This window comes from Struthio camelus, chromosome 1 (genome assembly GCF_040807025.1).
Source record: "Struthio camelus isolate bStrCam1 chromosome 1, bStrCam1.hap1, whole genome shotgun sequence".
In the NCBI taxonomy this organism is placed as follows: Eukaryota; Metazoa; Chordata; class Aves; order Struthioniformes; family Struthionidae; genus Struthio; species Struthio camelus.
The window spans coordinates 45,419,614-45,435,432 of NC_090942.1; the positions used below are offsets into that span (position 1 = coordinate 45,419,614).

General features: G+C 41.0%; 1 long non-coding RNA gene across 1 annotated transcript; it reads left to right on the plus strand.

Moving 5' to 3' along the window:
- The first annotated feature begins 231 nt into the window (after positions 1 to 231).
- On the plus strand, positions 232 to 14,127 carry LOC138066499 (uncharacterized). Its single transcript, XR_011139853.1, has 3 exons — positions 232 to 681; positions 1,097 to 1,223; positions 10,680 to 14,127. It is a non-coding gene; the product is annotated as an uncharacterized lncRNA (long non-coding RNA).
- The last annotated feature ends 1,692 nt before the right edge of the window (positions 14,128 to 15,819 follow it).

Consider the following 15,819-nt stretch of genomic DNA (forward strand, 5'->3'; position numbering starts at 1 on the left):
TGCTCTTTAAATGTGATCTGACCAGGGATCTTTGAACATCCTTGGCAGGCATTTCACTCCAGGTGTGAAGAGCAATAAAATCCAATTGTCCTTTCTGATTCAAGGATGGAAGTCAGAGTAAGTCAGTATTTTGACGCGGAGTATGTCAGTATTTTGACATAATTCCAATTTCTAGGGTTAATTTTAATACGAAGATGAAACAAGAAAATTGTGTGCTACTTGAAGAGCTGCTTTCTCTGGAAATCTAGTATTATAGCGTAAAGCTAAAGAAAGAGAGCAGGGCTATCTAAGTACTTCTTGTCCTGTTTTACTGTGGTTATCAACTGAGAGCTACTGTGTAAGCATCGCAGCACGGTCACTTGTGCCAGTACAGCTTAAATGTCTGGAGCTTTTTTCTATTTTTCAGAATGACCACTGTCTGCTTACTCTTGCTTCAGGGGTAAAAGCAAAAGCAGCATTTCCATACTTACGAGTTAAACTGCCCCTGTGACGCCTCTTCAGCCTTTCTCACAGACACCCTTTTGGTGCCGGGCCGTGAGCTTTCTTCCCTCTCAAGGTGGAAATTCGGCATTCTCCCACCCACAGCCCCGACTCCTTCGGCACTCAGCCACATTTCCACAGCAGGTCCAACTGGATCTGGCATCTACAGGAGACTGCCCTTCAGCAGCTGGGAACTGGCAGGTAAGCGGAGTGACTGAGAAAGACTTCTCCCAAGCAAAATATGCCTTATCCATAGGAACAGAGCACTCAGGGAGAAAAATGTTAAAGTAACAATCAGCAATGTCTGTCTTAAAACTTAGGGAGGCCTAACCCTTCCTAGGCAGCCCCTTTCTGGGGACTGATACTTAAGATTTTTCTGGATGGACATGCCTCTGAAGAACTTGACATTTCTTAGCCTCAGAGCACATATCTTTTTATAATCAGTCAGCCCCTCTGCTTTCTGTGTCCACAAACTCTTCTTGCCAAATTCATCTGGTGAGGAAACTAATGGACAACGGAAACATTCCTCTGACTGTCCTGCTTCACGTCCTGCCTGCTGCATATCAGCATGAGAGTACTCTCGGTTTCTAAAACTGAGCTGCCTCGTTATTAACAGGCTCATTTACCAGGACACTGAGCTAGCAAATCAGATGCACACAACTTGCCTGTCTGTGCTGTCTCCAAACTCTGCCTTCCTGCAGGATGTGCTCTTCCCTCCAAGGTCAATGCAGGTAACTTACTGTGTAAGTATTGGTAGGCGGCTGGCTATCTGCTGTTATGCTGCTCATTGCACTGGGAATCTGTGGAAAGCTCTTGAAAGGCTTAACCTCGCTGTTTTAACAGAGCCTGCCATGAGAACGGCAGATGCAACACTGCAAAAAGAGAATACAGTGTCTCCCAAGATCTCTATAGCCAAATTTAAAACTGTTCAGAAATCTTCTTGTTCAGTGTTTCATTTAAATATTAGTTGGAAATAGAACAATTATTCTATAATTTACAGGTACTGGGTAATCTAGAAAGCATTCATAAATGCAGAGCAACCTAGTTAAAGTAGTATATATTTATTTAGCAAAATCAAAACTCCTACTTCATTCATTTTGTGTGTTTTAAAATTCTGTACATTAAATATGAATGGTATTACCTAAAGATATAATCTAAGGACATCTTTTTCTTCAGAACTGAGTCTACTATCTTGATTCAAGAAGTAAATTAAATACTTCAGAATATAGACTAGCCTTCTGAATATAGAAAAAAATTGGGTGGGACAAATATTTGCTGCATCTTGTGTTACTTGTAGGGAGTAGTTGCTTTTCCTCTGTCATCGCAAATGATATAAACATGTTATTACTTGTTTGCTGTCATACAGACTAGAAATAAAATTATTATCTATTTAATATGTGCCCCTCCTGCTGGATCTCACATTTCAGTCCAATAAATTTAAGACTTACTCTCAACTTTCCTGCTATGGGTTAAATCTCAGCCCCACAAATGTCAGTGGGAGTTTTGCCATTAACTTTAATTGGGACCAGGATTTCATTCAATGAATGTTTCTTGGAGAAGACCTTAAATACTGTGTTAAAAAGCAAATGAAAGAAATCTCTCAACCTACAAATATGTATGGCATTCATTTCTATCCTAATGCAAGATGACTTAGTCAATACCCAGAGGCAGTTAAATTAAGCTTGGTTAGAGCTTTTACTTGCTGCTAAAAATTCAGCAACTCACATCTAGAATAGATTTTGTTTTTACTAAGACAGAAACAGTCTCCAGATATTTAACTTGTGACATAGCTATGATAGTTATTTGAGATCGTTCATCAGTCTATAGTAGCTGTCTGGAGCTGCCAATGTCAGAAGCTGGTTATCTAGATTAGAAGCCCTTGTTATTGTGCTAGAAAAACACATAAGGTTCTGTGGAAGGCATAACATGCAGGCATTTTTCCTGACAAAACAAATGAATACATTAGCTAAGGATGTCTGTCTTAAAGAGAAAAGTTGTCGCTTCAGTGACAGCTGATCAGTAGTGCTCTTGTAGCTAAAGAAATTCAGTTGCCGCTTGCCAGCATTAAGATTAGTAACTTCTTAATACACTGAACAGTAGCATTTTGAATTTGGAAATGAAATCAATAATACTGCAGCCTATATGTACCGTATATACACAACATTTAACAGCTGCCATCTTGCTAACCATTATACTTTCGATTGGAATAGGAAGAGCATAATGCAAACATTAAATGAAAAACGGTCTGGCTAATTCTGTGAAAGCTTTTCAGCAGAAATGCAAACTCAGATCATCAGAGTGGCTAAGAGAGAGTTCAGTGCAGCACCCAGGGTGTGAAAAAATGGCTCTAAGCCAACTTCATTTTCTCCTGATCTTGGAACCCTGTCGGGGCTGGTGTATAGAAAGGAGCTTAAAGGCTAGTGTAGATGCCAGCAGTCTCAAAGGGCTATTTTAGTAGCCAGGATTATTAGGGCATAAAGGAACCACAAAGCCCCTGCTTTCTGACTGTCTCGTGCCAAAAGCATGCAGAGTGGGAGCAGCAGAAGACGCTTATAGCATACGAGGCTTTTACTGCTCAAGGTGAATCTCTTCTTGACCGGCTCCTCCAGGACCCGAGACTCATGCACATCTGCCTCAGTTTCCCAGTGGACTGCTATTATAGTTTTGGGGAGACAGCTAAAGTGCTGCAGATGATTACGTTTTAAAGGCATGATGCCGACAAATTAAATTCAAAGTCTTAGCAGGGCCCTTCCAAATGGCAGCTCTCCAGGGCCAGACAGTTATAGCAGTAAGTTCTATAAATCTTTTCAGAAGCTCCTTGGGCTTCAAATACTTCCAACATTTCGTCATTCCCTTTAAACAGGGAAAACTGCCCAATCCCTTTTTGGAGGCCAGTATAATTATACTCTTGGAAAATAATAATAATAAAAAAGTTTAAAACTCAGAAGACTGCAGGTTGCGCCAAGTAATAGAATTAGTTAATTCTCACAGTAAATACTAGCAAAAATATTAATGCAATGGCTGTCTTAGATGCACTCTTGTGAATTTATGTTGATGCAAACAAGTGCAAAATAAGACTTCGAGAGATTTGAGACTCTTTGTACTCAGGAAGAAATTTAATTCCAGATATAAAACTTCTGTGAAGCTATTTTACATGTCTCATTGTATAATGTTCATTTCTTTATTTAAACATGTCCCAGACAAAACTAACTGAACAAAGTGTTGTGTTCCCTGCTTCCTTTTCCTCTGTCACAGTTGTTTGCTATGGCTATCAGAAACTCTCCAGAAATTCAATAGATTAAGACTGCACAATTGTTCCATCCATGTTAATTAGCATTCTATATTATTTTGGAGAAATAAATGTGGATACAAGTGCTAAAGAAGCCCCTGCAATCTTCAGCTATCTAACTGATCATATTATTACAGCAAAAAGCTCACAAGACAGGTCACAAGACAGTATGAGCTATCTGCTCACACAGTTGGATTAGTCCTTGAATGATTCCAATAAAATATCACTCACTTGTTCTAGAAGGAAAACTCTTCTGTGAACTTATACCGTACAGTAAAGCCTCCAATGAAGGCGTGCCTTTTTTCTGTCATGACTGATGTCATCTTGATAAAAATGAACATCCCTCCTCACACATTGTACTTCTTACAATTGTTTCTAATATAGACCTAAAATAAAAAAGAACTCCGATAGAACCTGAGACAGCTTCACATGTCTGCAGCAGAGGAAGAGAGTCAAACTAACGAAGATTCAAAAAGAAAATAAAAGGAAGTATTAATCCAGCAAATTGAACAAATTCATGTACTGTGTTTGGATCCAGTTATGTTTCGCAGACTCTCAGAATACCTTCACTTGGCAAGGCATTAAGATGACTATCACTCTTAATTTACTCTTTACATTGATGCATGAAGGTGATTTTTGTGCCCACACAACGTCCTAACCGAATTAACTCATCTGCCACAAAGTCCTCTCCTATGCTTATGTGGAAAAAAGGAGAAAGATTTAGTGCCATTTACACCACCTTAACTGAACACTTATATAAATAGCCTGCTGAGTTTTTGCCAGGTTCAGGAAGATGATAATCATAGAAAAAAAGGAGGCCCAAAGGACTATTGGACATGCAAGACATTTCCTAAAGCACCTAATATTGTTGAACAGTTCAGAATTTCAATTTAAACTACTTCTTCTCTAGATTTGTGGTGCAATCTGAAAGAGAAGCTTTGTGATTGCTAAAAAGAGAAACGTCTTATCTGGGAGCCAGCAGATTGTAACTGGAAGAAGCACACCGGTGTGAGTGTGAAGGGCGTGTGGTTGCCATTTCAGCACTTTCTCGTTGTGGGGCTGATGAAGGCAGAGCCGAGGTGAGGCCCATGCAGGCAGCAGACATGGGGATGGGAGGATGGAGCTGAGGAAGGGGACACTGCAGTGAAGCACAAGTTGGATAGTGGGCTTCAGGGAGAAGAGCGGCAGTGGCAAAGAGCAGGGCCAAGCTGGAAAAGATCAGATAGCCTCAATTTTAAATAGTGGTTAGTTATGCATTGGGTTATTTTGTCAATGAAGAAGTTGTATGAACTTCTATGACATAAAAAAATGCACATTTTTAGCAAAGTCTCAACATGACTTGCATAGCACTTTAAAAAACAAAGTTTATATTTTAAAGAGAAATACTTAAGCAGCCTGAACCAATGTGTATGACCTGTGAGCAAAAAGGAGCTCATGCTGTTAGAGTACTTAAATACTGAATCATTTCTCATATTCTGTGCCAGATGATCATTCAAATCTATAGAAGTTGTACCAGTATGATCTGATACATCAAGAGGCAAGCGGGTTACCTCAGTAATCCTGATCTTATCAGAATACAGAAGCTATGGTAAGAAAGCGTCTCACTTCTCTGTTCAAGGTGTTATTTCCCAAAGTATTTTCCCAGTGTTCCCTTCCCAGATCAACTTTTCTGTTCATTGCCTGCCACTTTCTCGACGCAATTAGCATGTCCCAGCGTAATTCCTCCAGTTCATTATCTGAGCATAGCTTTAGCTGCCGTTCCAGTAGCCTAAAGGCTATTGCAGACACCAAGTGAGCCATTCGATTGCCTGACTTAGGTGCCTGATGTCATCTGAGACGCTCTGGGGAACCCAGGACACCCACCTGAGACTGATAACGCAGGGCCTACTGGAAACCTACATCCCTTTCGAGTGGCAGGTGGAGATGACCTTCGGTTCATCTGAAGTTACAAAAGATGCCTATATTTGGGTAACTGAACTGAGCCTGAGCAGCTGATTCCTGAGCATACTATTGCACTGTGGAAGACTCAGTTGAAATATAGAACAGTGTTTTCATGCCTGGTTAACTTTCCCTGATGCTGTACGTCTCTTCTTGCGGTCTGTTTTCTGAAAAGCAGTTAACAGGTTATTATGAATTATTATTGTAAATGGTTATTTACACATGTATTCGTTCTCTGTACAGAACATATGCATCGATCAGCTTCTAAGCTTGGTTTTCAGTATCCATAGAAACTGAAGAAGAGTAAAAATGGCATTGCTTATTGCCTGCTTCTCTTTCTGATCTTGAAAGAATTCCCCAATCTGTAATGCTATTTTGTATTTCATTGGCAAGTACTTCTGACGGACTTTCACGTCAAATGCCGTGTGTAACTTAACAACCATTATCCATTACCTCAGGTTTTAGCATCTGGTATTGCAACTGCAGCAGCGGTTCAGTGTGGTCCTGTTGTTTTACTTCACCGTGCTCACTGAAAAAAAACTTCGCTTTCCTCGGTCACCCCTTCCACCCTATGACTAGATGTCTTCATGTACTGTGTTTTGACTTCATAGTTGTACTGTTTTTCATAGCTTGCTACATACCTTCCTTTCTTGATTGCTACTGCAAATTATGTTTGTGGGAGGAAATAGATGGCAAAGTACCGATGTTAGAAAACTACTTGGCATCTCAAAGCTGTTCCTATGGCAACTGAGGCCTACCGAGGTGCTAGAGCATCTATGCAACCTTATATAGCTCTTAAGTATGGTATTTGTGCAAACATGGATCTTTTTAAAAATACCGCATCATACCATTTTTTTCTGTTAAACTTCATACCTACACATGAACATGTGCTCAGTATTTTTAGGAGCATACTTCCCTTGATACCATGAGTAAGTCATTACTTAATTATGGTTTTGGGATAGCCATTGCCATACCAAATTACTACTGGGATTTACAAAATTAGACCATATTAATATCAGAAAAGGAGGTAGTATTCATACATATTCAAGTATGTTATCTTGAATAACGTGAGTTGTTTTTAATGAAATGTGGATGTAAGTACCTAGGATTCAAAACACCCTTTATTTTCCTTAACAGCTTTATAAATATATAAATGTAGTTAAAAAGTTAATCTTGTATTTTCCTGACTGAGCTGCCTCATTGGAATAGATTAGAAAATCCTGGTCTAGTCCAGGAGCCTTGTGTGCAACTCGAGGTTTGTTAGTTATGGCTGGAGTATTTCTGGCCGAGCATGCCACCTCTGGCTGGCCCTGGCTTTAAGCTGGAGCACGGTCCTGCTACCGGAGCGCAGCGTGATGCTGCCTGTGGGTCCTACGTGGTGCAGAGGGGACAACCCAGGGAGAGCAGTGTGATCAGTCGCTCCCTTCGCCAAGAGGTGATGTGTTCCCTTACCAGCACAATTCCTCGCAGACACAGCACTTATGCACACATATATACGGCCGTACGCCAAACTGCCCGGGTGATCCGGGTTGAGGGAGATCAGTCCTTGCTCCAGAGATGCTGGAGCAAGCTGCCACAAATAGTGGCAGTTGTGGTACCACCTGTATGCACGTGGCTTCTTTATATCCTTGGTGCCTGCATGCTGTTAGGCCACAAGTTTGAGCCAGACCTGACTAACCCTCATGTGGCCAAGGGTGTGTGAGTAGGACCCCAAGGCCCGGCCAGATCACCCTTCATCCAGATCCCATGGCTCGGTTTGCGTGAAGCAGCTGGCAGGGTGCGCACGGTGAGAGAGGCATTCGTCTAATGTGTCGGGTGAAGGGAATTTTCCATATTAATCTATTTCTAGAATATACTTAGCTCTTCCCTTTTCTGAGCCATGCTTCCTCTGTGCTCTCATGGGACTTGCCTTTTCCCAGCAGGCAAGGTGGTGGTTCTGCGTCTTTTGCCTTTCTGTGCACCAAGCCTTTGTAATGCATGCAAGCTACAAAAAAAAAAAAAGGTTCCCTGGTGCTTCAGCTGGCACATTGTTCCAAGCTGTTTCCACTTCAGTAGTGATCATCAAGATTTAACATTCGAAATTTTCATCCTGAGAAATACAAACAAGAATCTTGTCAGTAAAAATGAACAGCCATACAAGGAGTTTCACGATACAATGATTTTTAAAGTAATAATTACTTTCTAATGCTCTTCACTGAAGAATTTACTATTAATAGGATCTCTCAGGCTTTCTTTTAGGGCCTTCTTTTGTTAATGCAATTCAGATACGACTAAGTAATAAAACAATCCATCATCTTTTGTCAATGGGGTCCTTAAAGTGCCATTTCGGACTGTGCACCCGAGTGGAGGAGTGCAGTCCCCTCTAACGTGTTCACATACCATCCTTCACTGAATATCCCAAGGGAAAGAACCCAGGTGAAGGTCTGCCCCGAAACCTTTCCTGCTTTCGGACTGTATTCTTTTCACAAGCTGTTCTGCTGCTATTGTCCTCAGTTACTGTGATAGGATACAGAAGAAAGGGTAATTCTCAGAGCGATTTGTTTAGATATACAGAAGTAGAAGGCACCTTCCCAGACAGTAAGTGCCATCCTCTACTGTCGCAAGCACTGGAGCAGAAATTTTTCTACATGTAAAGAGCAAAAGGCCTTAAAAATCAAGGTTTTGTTTTATAAGCACAAAGCAAAAGTGACATCCGGTGGCCTGCAAATCCAGGCAGAACGTTTGGAGTACCTATTATAAAAGCACATAAGAATTTTTCAGAGGCAATTTCATCTTTTTGCTGACTCCCATGAATTTGCAGTCCAGTGTTCACTTCTATGACGTTCTAATTTGACTTAAAAAATAAAATCATTATGCTAGCGTTGTGAACAAGCTTGTTTTGAACATAGAAGTTTCTCAATAACAGTGCAGTGAGTGAGAAAATAACATTTAAAAATTGTGCAAAAGGTCAAGGAGGAGAAAGCTTAACTTTTTGGGGAACGGAATTCTTCATTCTTGACGCCGAACCTACTGAATGCTTTGTAAGTGTTTTCTAAAGTTGTTTGTACATAATTTGTAGACATTTGTATATGCAATTTTATAAACGTAAGTAAATAGTGAGCTCACAAAAAATTTGCCTTCTGGCTAAACATTTCCCTGACCATTCCGCAAAGAGGTGCTGATTCCACACTGTGCTAATCATTTCCTACAACGTGGTAAAACCCACCGGAGGAAAGGTCCTTCCCTGAGGCATGAGTCCATGTAGCTCTCACTGAAGCTAACCAGAAGGTCTGAGCAAAACTGGAATAGCCAAGCAAATATAAAGCACAGTCATATGAGTGAAACAAACTCCCATGAGTAGCATCAGTAGCCACTACCCTGAAACCAGGGCAGACAGACTGTGACATTTTGCAAACTCCAACTATTACACTGTGCTCTTGACCTCCCCTATTAAGCTAAACTGGGCAGTCTACAGGCAAATTTTGAAGGAACAAACCTACTCATATAACTCTAACAATACATCTCTGTCCAGAACTGCTCACGGTCCTTCTTTTCTTTTTTTTTTTTTGTAAAGACACTATCACTAGTAGGATAGGTGGCTTTCAATTGCTGGACCTCTGCCTTCTTGTAGTAAAGACTATAAACATACACAGTGAAGCCCAGAAAATAAATGGGAGAAAGCAAGGGAATACAACCAAAAGATGGAGACACACATGGAAGGGAACAGAAAAAATGACAATCAAAACAACAGAAGCAAGCATCATTGCAAAGGAGGGAAGCCCATAGGGTTGGTTTGTCAACTTTCCTGGAGCAACCACTAGTACCAGGAACACTATCTGAACACCACCGCTGATTCATCCTTTGCTCGTAGTAAACTAAGTCAGGTAATAACCACTTCCGCTGACTCTCTCTCTCTCTTAGAGTTCTCTAGCCATCATATTGGAGGCAGTTTCAGAGGCAAACAGACTATCACATCAGTTTTCACTTGTAATTCAGATTTACCTAAACGAACAGGCCTGTCAGTGTTCAATAACTTTAAAAAAATATTTTTAAAAGTAGCTCAAGAAAAGTTAGAAAATGCTAACTTTTTTGAGCTACTTCGAGGTCAAGAGGCTCTAGGGTATACATATTTTAAGCAGACTAACAGTCCAAATCTGGAAAGATTTCTAGTCAAAAAAAAAAAAAATTGCATGGAAGGAGTGTGGTGAGGAAGTGAGAGAAGTCCCTTCTGAACATTTAAAGAAATATAGATATCCTCCCTTCCAGTTTATGCCTCCTTAGCAGAAACAGTCAGCTACAGACCTAGAATATTTGGGAAGAAGCTAAACCAATGCTAGTGGCTCTTGTCCTTATTCATGGGATAATAGGAAATAGAAATTGAGATTCTTCTGTGGTTGCTATTGCAGCTATATTTGCTGAAGAAGTACATTTGACAAGGGTTTGGTACTTTTCCATTAAAAAAACATATATATATATATATATATATATGTATATGTGTATATATATATACCGTCCCCTCTCTACTAACACATTAATCAGGCACCTCTGCAATCAACCTTTTCTCAGGTGGACATTCTTGCTTGGGAATCTTGCATTTGCAATATAAAGCTAAAAGAGGAAAGAGAGTTTAACTAGGACACAGCCACCACATTTGGCGGTGTTCCCTTTGAATATTTTTCTAAGGATTTTCTCCATATGAGTTTTGAGCACAAACGCCAAATGACAGGCACAAGAAAGAGATTGAGCTGATAACACTGTGCAACAGTTTTTTCTACTATTTTGGCTGCCTGTGGTACACAAAAAAAACATTTTTCACTTGATTAAAATGGCAGAAAGTAAAAAAAGGCACTAATCTTTGTTTTTAATGAAACGGATCAAAATAAATCATCCGCATGTTTATGTTTTCATTTCATATTCCACTAGCCGAATGGGGTCTCAGAAGCGCTGTGTTGCAATGTGCAATATCTCTAATGAGGTAGCAATTTTTTTGCAGGTATCGCCTCGTTCTATCTGGCCGCCTTATTGTTAATAGCCTCCTCTGCCCAGGCAGCTGCGCCTGTGAGAGAAGAACAACATGTTCCCTCCAGGACAGAGCGTGGAGTTATTTCATGTCCAAGGAGAGATAAAACGCAAGCTGCTCTAAAGGCACTTCCAAATCGCCCTGTAAAAGGAAACTGCAGAGAGACAAGCTGCTGGCAAGACGAGAGATCAAAGGGTTATGTAAAGGACTTACTGACCACGCTTCTCTTTCATCGGGCCAGATTGTGCAACCTGCCAGGTGCAGAATACTTGCCGTTTCTAAGGGGTGAGCGAGTATTACAGATACGTGAGGAGCGGATATCTTCATTGAAACAACACAGAAAGGAAAGTGGTTTTGCACTGAGCTGCGAAGCGGGAGGGAACAGGTGGCAGATGGAGATATTTCGGAGGGCTGCTCTGACACTTTGTAGCATGCCAGCGAAAAGAATTTAAGCTTCGTTGTTATAAGAGTTGGTGGGTATTTCACTTCCCTATTTACATACACTTACCAAAAAAGGGAGAGGGGGAACCTTTTAAGCTGGAGCGTTCCTGCAGTCAATTCAGTTACGGAAAGCAAGAATACGGAGGTCATTGAGCAAGCCTGCTTGTCCGCATATGTATTTCTAGATGATTCACTACAGATATTTGTGCACTTGTTCTTAAAATCCTTTAGCGTAGGGGTTTCCATAGGCTCACAGAGCCACTAGCTCAGCCATTAATTTCATCCCCTTATATCTTCCCGTTTCTGTAGGACGTCAACATAACTCTTGGCGTTTACCTTCAAAAGATGCGTTTTATGAACTTCTTCCCATATGGTTGATCTTCCTTGGATTCTTTCTAGTTCTGACATGTGGCACCCAAAACTGGCTGCCAGAGGCTGCGGGACCCTGGGGGCAGCGGGGGCAACCCCAGCCCCAGGGGGTGTCGGGTACCGCTGTGGGTCAGGGCTGGGGTTGAGGTGGGGGCTGGGAGGGCCCCATGGCCGGGCAGGGGCAGGGCCGTGGAGGGCTGGAGCCGGCACCGCTGCGGCGTCGCGGAGCAGCGACCGATGGCCCCGGGTTCAGCCGGTCTAGGTGGGGGGAGGGTGGTTTAAGACGAGTGCCCTCGGGGCCCCGACAGTTGTTAGTGGTGGGTTTTGATGGAGAAGGCAACTCGTCTCTTGCTAAAACAGACAAACAGCTTACGCTGCACGCCCAGCTTTCAGTTGGCTACATTTAAATGAGATTAATCCATCATAACAATTCTAAGATTATCCTCTCCAATGCTTCAGGATACATTTTATCAGGCTCAGTTTTCACTAGCTGCTTCAGCGATCTCAAACTTAAAATTAAAGTCCTTAGCACTTGCGTTTCCCTGCTTCCTCCTCTTTGTCACTGGTGATATCGGTGGCAGCCGTGTGGCAGCAGATGGCCTTTGCAGAGGGTTGTGAAGCAAAAACACATTACACGGTTTGGCCTTCTCAGCATCATCTGTTTATATCTTTCCTCTCTCCTGAGCAGCAGACCAAAGCTTTCGCAGCCTTCCTCTTGCTATGACTGTAATTGCAGGAGGATTTCCTGTTACCCTTTACAGCCTTTCTGCTTTTTTTTTTTTCCTCTGTAATACTCTGCAACTCTTTTACTTGTTCAGCCATGCTGATTTTTTCAGTAGTCTTCTGCATCTGAACGGATAATCGAGCTCTCTTCAGCAGGGGCTTGCTCTTCCATGAGCTGTTTTCCCAACTTACATGTTCCCCTGTGACTTTACCTATCCTTCTCCGAGGCTGTTGAAATCTGCTTTTTGAATAACTTATTGCCTCACACTGTTCCTCTTTTCACAAAATAGGGAACTCCATCACTTCAAAAAGAGAAGGCTGTCCCCATCGTGATCTCTGAACTTGTTGAATAATTAATCCTGTCGTATTATTTTCCCAAGAACTGGAAGTACTTCATTACCGCCAAGTCCTGTCCTTTGGGCGCAGAAATATAAAAACACTTGGAAATCAAAATAAACATCATGTCACGTTCTTATGTCCTAAAACAGTAGCTCACAGATGTGTTACAAAGAGGATAGAAAAAATTCAGTATTTCTATTTTTTAAAAACGTAAGCCACTCTTGATACAGTTCAAAGATTAAGATAAAAATACAAATGTAGGTCCTGCACTCTAATTGTGCAATCTGTTGGAAACATGAAAATACTATTCAGCCTTTAATGAAGTTGTTTGTACTTTATTTAATTTTGATTCTCTTCAAAAGTAGATGATTATCAGTAATGTTATTATGTTTATGATTACCATCTCTTCTTTTTCTGGTTTTATAAGAAGCATAGAGTTCTTAATAACACCATTATTAATGGTATAGAATATGCTTCTGGAGCAGGAAGCTTGTAGAATGCAGATTGTCTAGAATATGCTGCTACACACAAATAATAGTGTCTATCAGTAGCTTTAGGTTTGCTGTCTTTCTGAGTAGCCCATACTGCTAAAAAAGCTTAACAAACACATACAAAATTATGACAGACAATGAACTACCAGTTTCTTAACAAAATGCAATTAAGAGCAGGTGTCATTTTTAATGTAAAGCTTTTCCTTACAAAAATTGCGTAGAATATAATGATGCATATAGCTTTTTTTAGCTGTTCAAAATCAAAATATTGATGTAATTCATAGTTCGGAGCTATGAAAATAGGAAGAAAAGTGGAAGAAATAAGGTGTTCTTATGTCTTATTCATTTTCCTCTCTTCATGCATAAAGTGGAAAAACACAAAAAGGCGTTTAGAAAAGGAGACAAAACACTATATTTATCTCCTACTCTTCATTTTCTCGGTAGAAAAATAATTAGAAGCAAGACATAGACTAATATTCCCAAACCTAGACAAGTTTGGGGTGAATATTTCTAAGTGACAAATCATGTTTTTCAAAACTGATACTTTGATGGAAATGAAAATGTATCAACACTTTGATGAAAATAAAAATTTTGAAATAAAAAAATTCACCAGAACCAAAAATATTTTTAACATTACATACTAGTATCCATTGATTTGCAACGAGAGCGTTAGGTAGTTCCAGGTTTTTGTTTGTTTTTGTCAGGGACTATCTTGCAAATGGAACTTGTACCACCCTGGACAAAGATGGGGTAAAATACGGTCTTCATAAAAAATGTATTGTCCGTTATTTGAGATAGATAGACTCGGTATTAATAAAGGGGAACTAACAGGTTGACAACTGTATTGCTCAGAGTCACTGCGTGATAAAGTGCCTGAGAGAGGGGTATTTAATGCAACAGACCTTGATTTTAACCAGAGCTAAACGTGTGGCTGAGCAGCCCAGCACCTATTCCCCCATAAGCTAAGGAAGCTACATGCCGTAGAAGCACTGCAGATTAGCACTCCAGCTCCTGCTTCCAGGCAAGGGGAGCTTTCATTTTAACAGAGAGGTATTGAGTCATGAGCCTCTGCACAACACAACAAACCGAACACAACTACCTCAAGTGAGAGACTATTAAGGCATAGGAAATTTGCCATGTCCCTTTGATTTATCATTTTAATTGGAATTAGACAGATTCCATCAAAGATTACTGAATAGAAGAGCAAGAAATATGTGTTTTTCCTTAGCTGTTGTTGTTGTGCAGGGTAGATGGAGAGCTGAGCTAGGGGGAAAAACCCTTTTCAGTGTAAACAGATATCCATCTAATCTGTAGAAGACATGCAGGAGAAGAAGGGAAACAGGATCTTTCAGATAAAATCAATACCGAAGAAGCAAAATAATGCCTTTTCCAAAGACCTTATATGGCTACAGCCAGCCTTGGTTACTTCTTACAAATTCTTGTGTTAGCGCTACAGTAACTTGCCTCCACTTCTCGTTGGCATATCTGGGACAAGGGTTTGCCAAAGATTCATTCTCTGACCTTCCAGGTGCTGCTCATTAAGAGCTTCTTTCTATAGGCAGACTTAATATAAGATGAGATACCTGGCCGTCAGAGTGGAATAGCCAACCCTGTGTGCAGCCCAGGCTTCCAGTTTAGGACACAGGGAGCTACAGGCCTCTGTAAAGATCATCTAAAAAATGCCAAGCAGATATTCACCTAGAAATGTCCCCTGGGAAAGGCAGGCAGATACGGGGAGTCCTGCCTCTCTCTGGTCTCCAGGCCCCCAAGGCAGATCTGCGGGCAGGTGTCTCCGTTCACTCGGGAGAGCACGCTTCTTTTAAGGAAGGACTGAACATAGGAGCTTGTTGTCCATCTGGCAGTAAGCAAAATAGAGGATGGAAATGGAAGAATGAGACAGGACTGGGACAGTACCACCCTTCCCATCGAAACCATCTCACTCTGCGGAGTTGAATGCTGCTTTCAGGGTATATAAGGAGATCATATTTAAAGCACTCAGAAATTAGAGCGTAGTCTGAACTTTTGTATTGATTTTGTGAAACCAGCTGCCTCTACTGTCAGCTACTGTGTTACACTCACATATAATCAATAAAGCATAATAGGAGCAAGAGTCACTGTGCAATGTAGTCCTCGGCAAGCTAGGCATATATATCCAAACTAATTGCCTGGACTTTCTTTTTAGCCCCTGGGGAGAAATGTCCTCTTTCTAGCCTGCAATTTCCATCTCAAAGTAAACATCTAACTGGCACATAAACTGTGCCTTAAAAGTGCTTATTGCTTGCCACTGACTATAAATGGACTAAATCAGATGTAGCTATCTATACTAGAGACACCTAATGTTAGGCAAAATGAATCCCACCTTTGTAGCCTCAAAGGCATGCAAGGCTTCACAGTTAAGGGGTATTATTATCAACTGCTTGAACCCTCAGGGATGGACCATCAGGGTACAGTTGAATGAAACAGTAACACCACTTTTTTTCTGCCCTTTTTTAGAAATCACGCACCTTTGGCAATTGTCCATGCTGACTTAATTGCAGAAATGCAGGTGATCGTGGTGGATCAGGCTGCACCAAACCAATTGTCAGCAATGATCAAAACCCTAATAAAAGAAAACATGACTGTGCCACTGTGACTCATATTGGAATACTGTATTCAGTTGCAGTGAGCAGTGGTAGGAATGTCTTAGAGATGAGCCACAGATATGGAGCAACTCCCTTACGAGAAGGCACTAAGGGCAGGATTTTTCATCT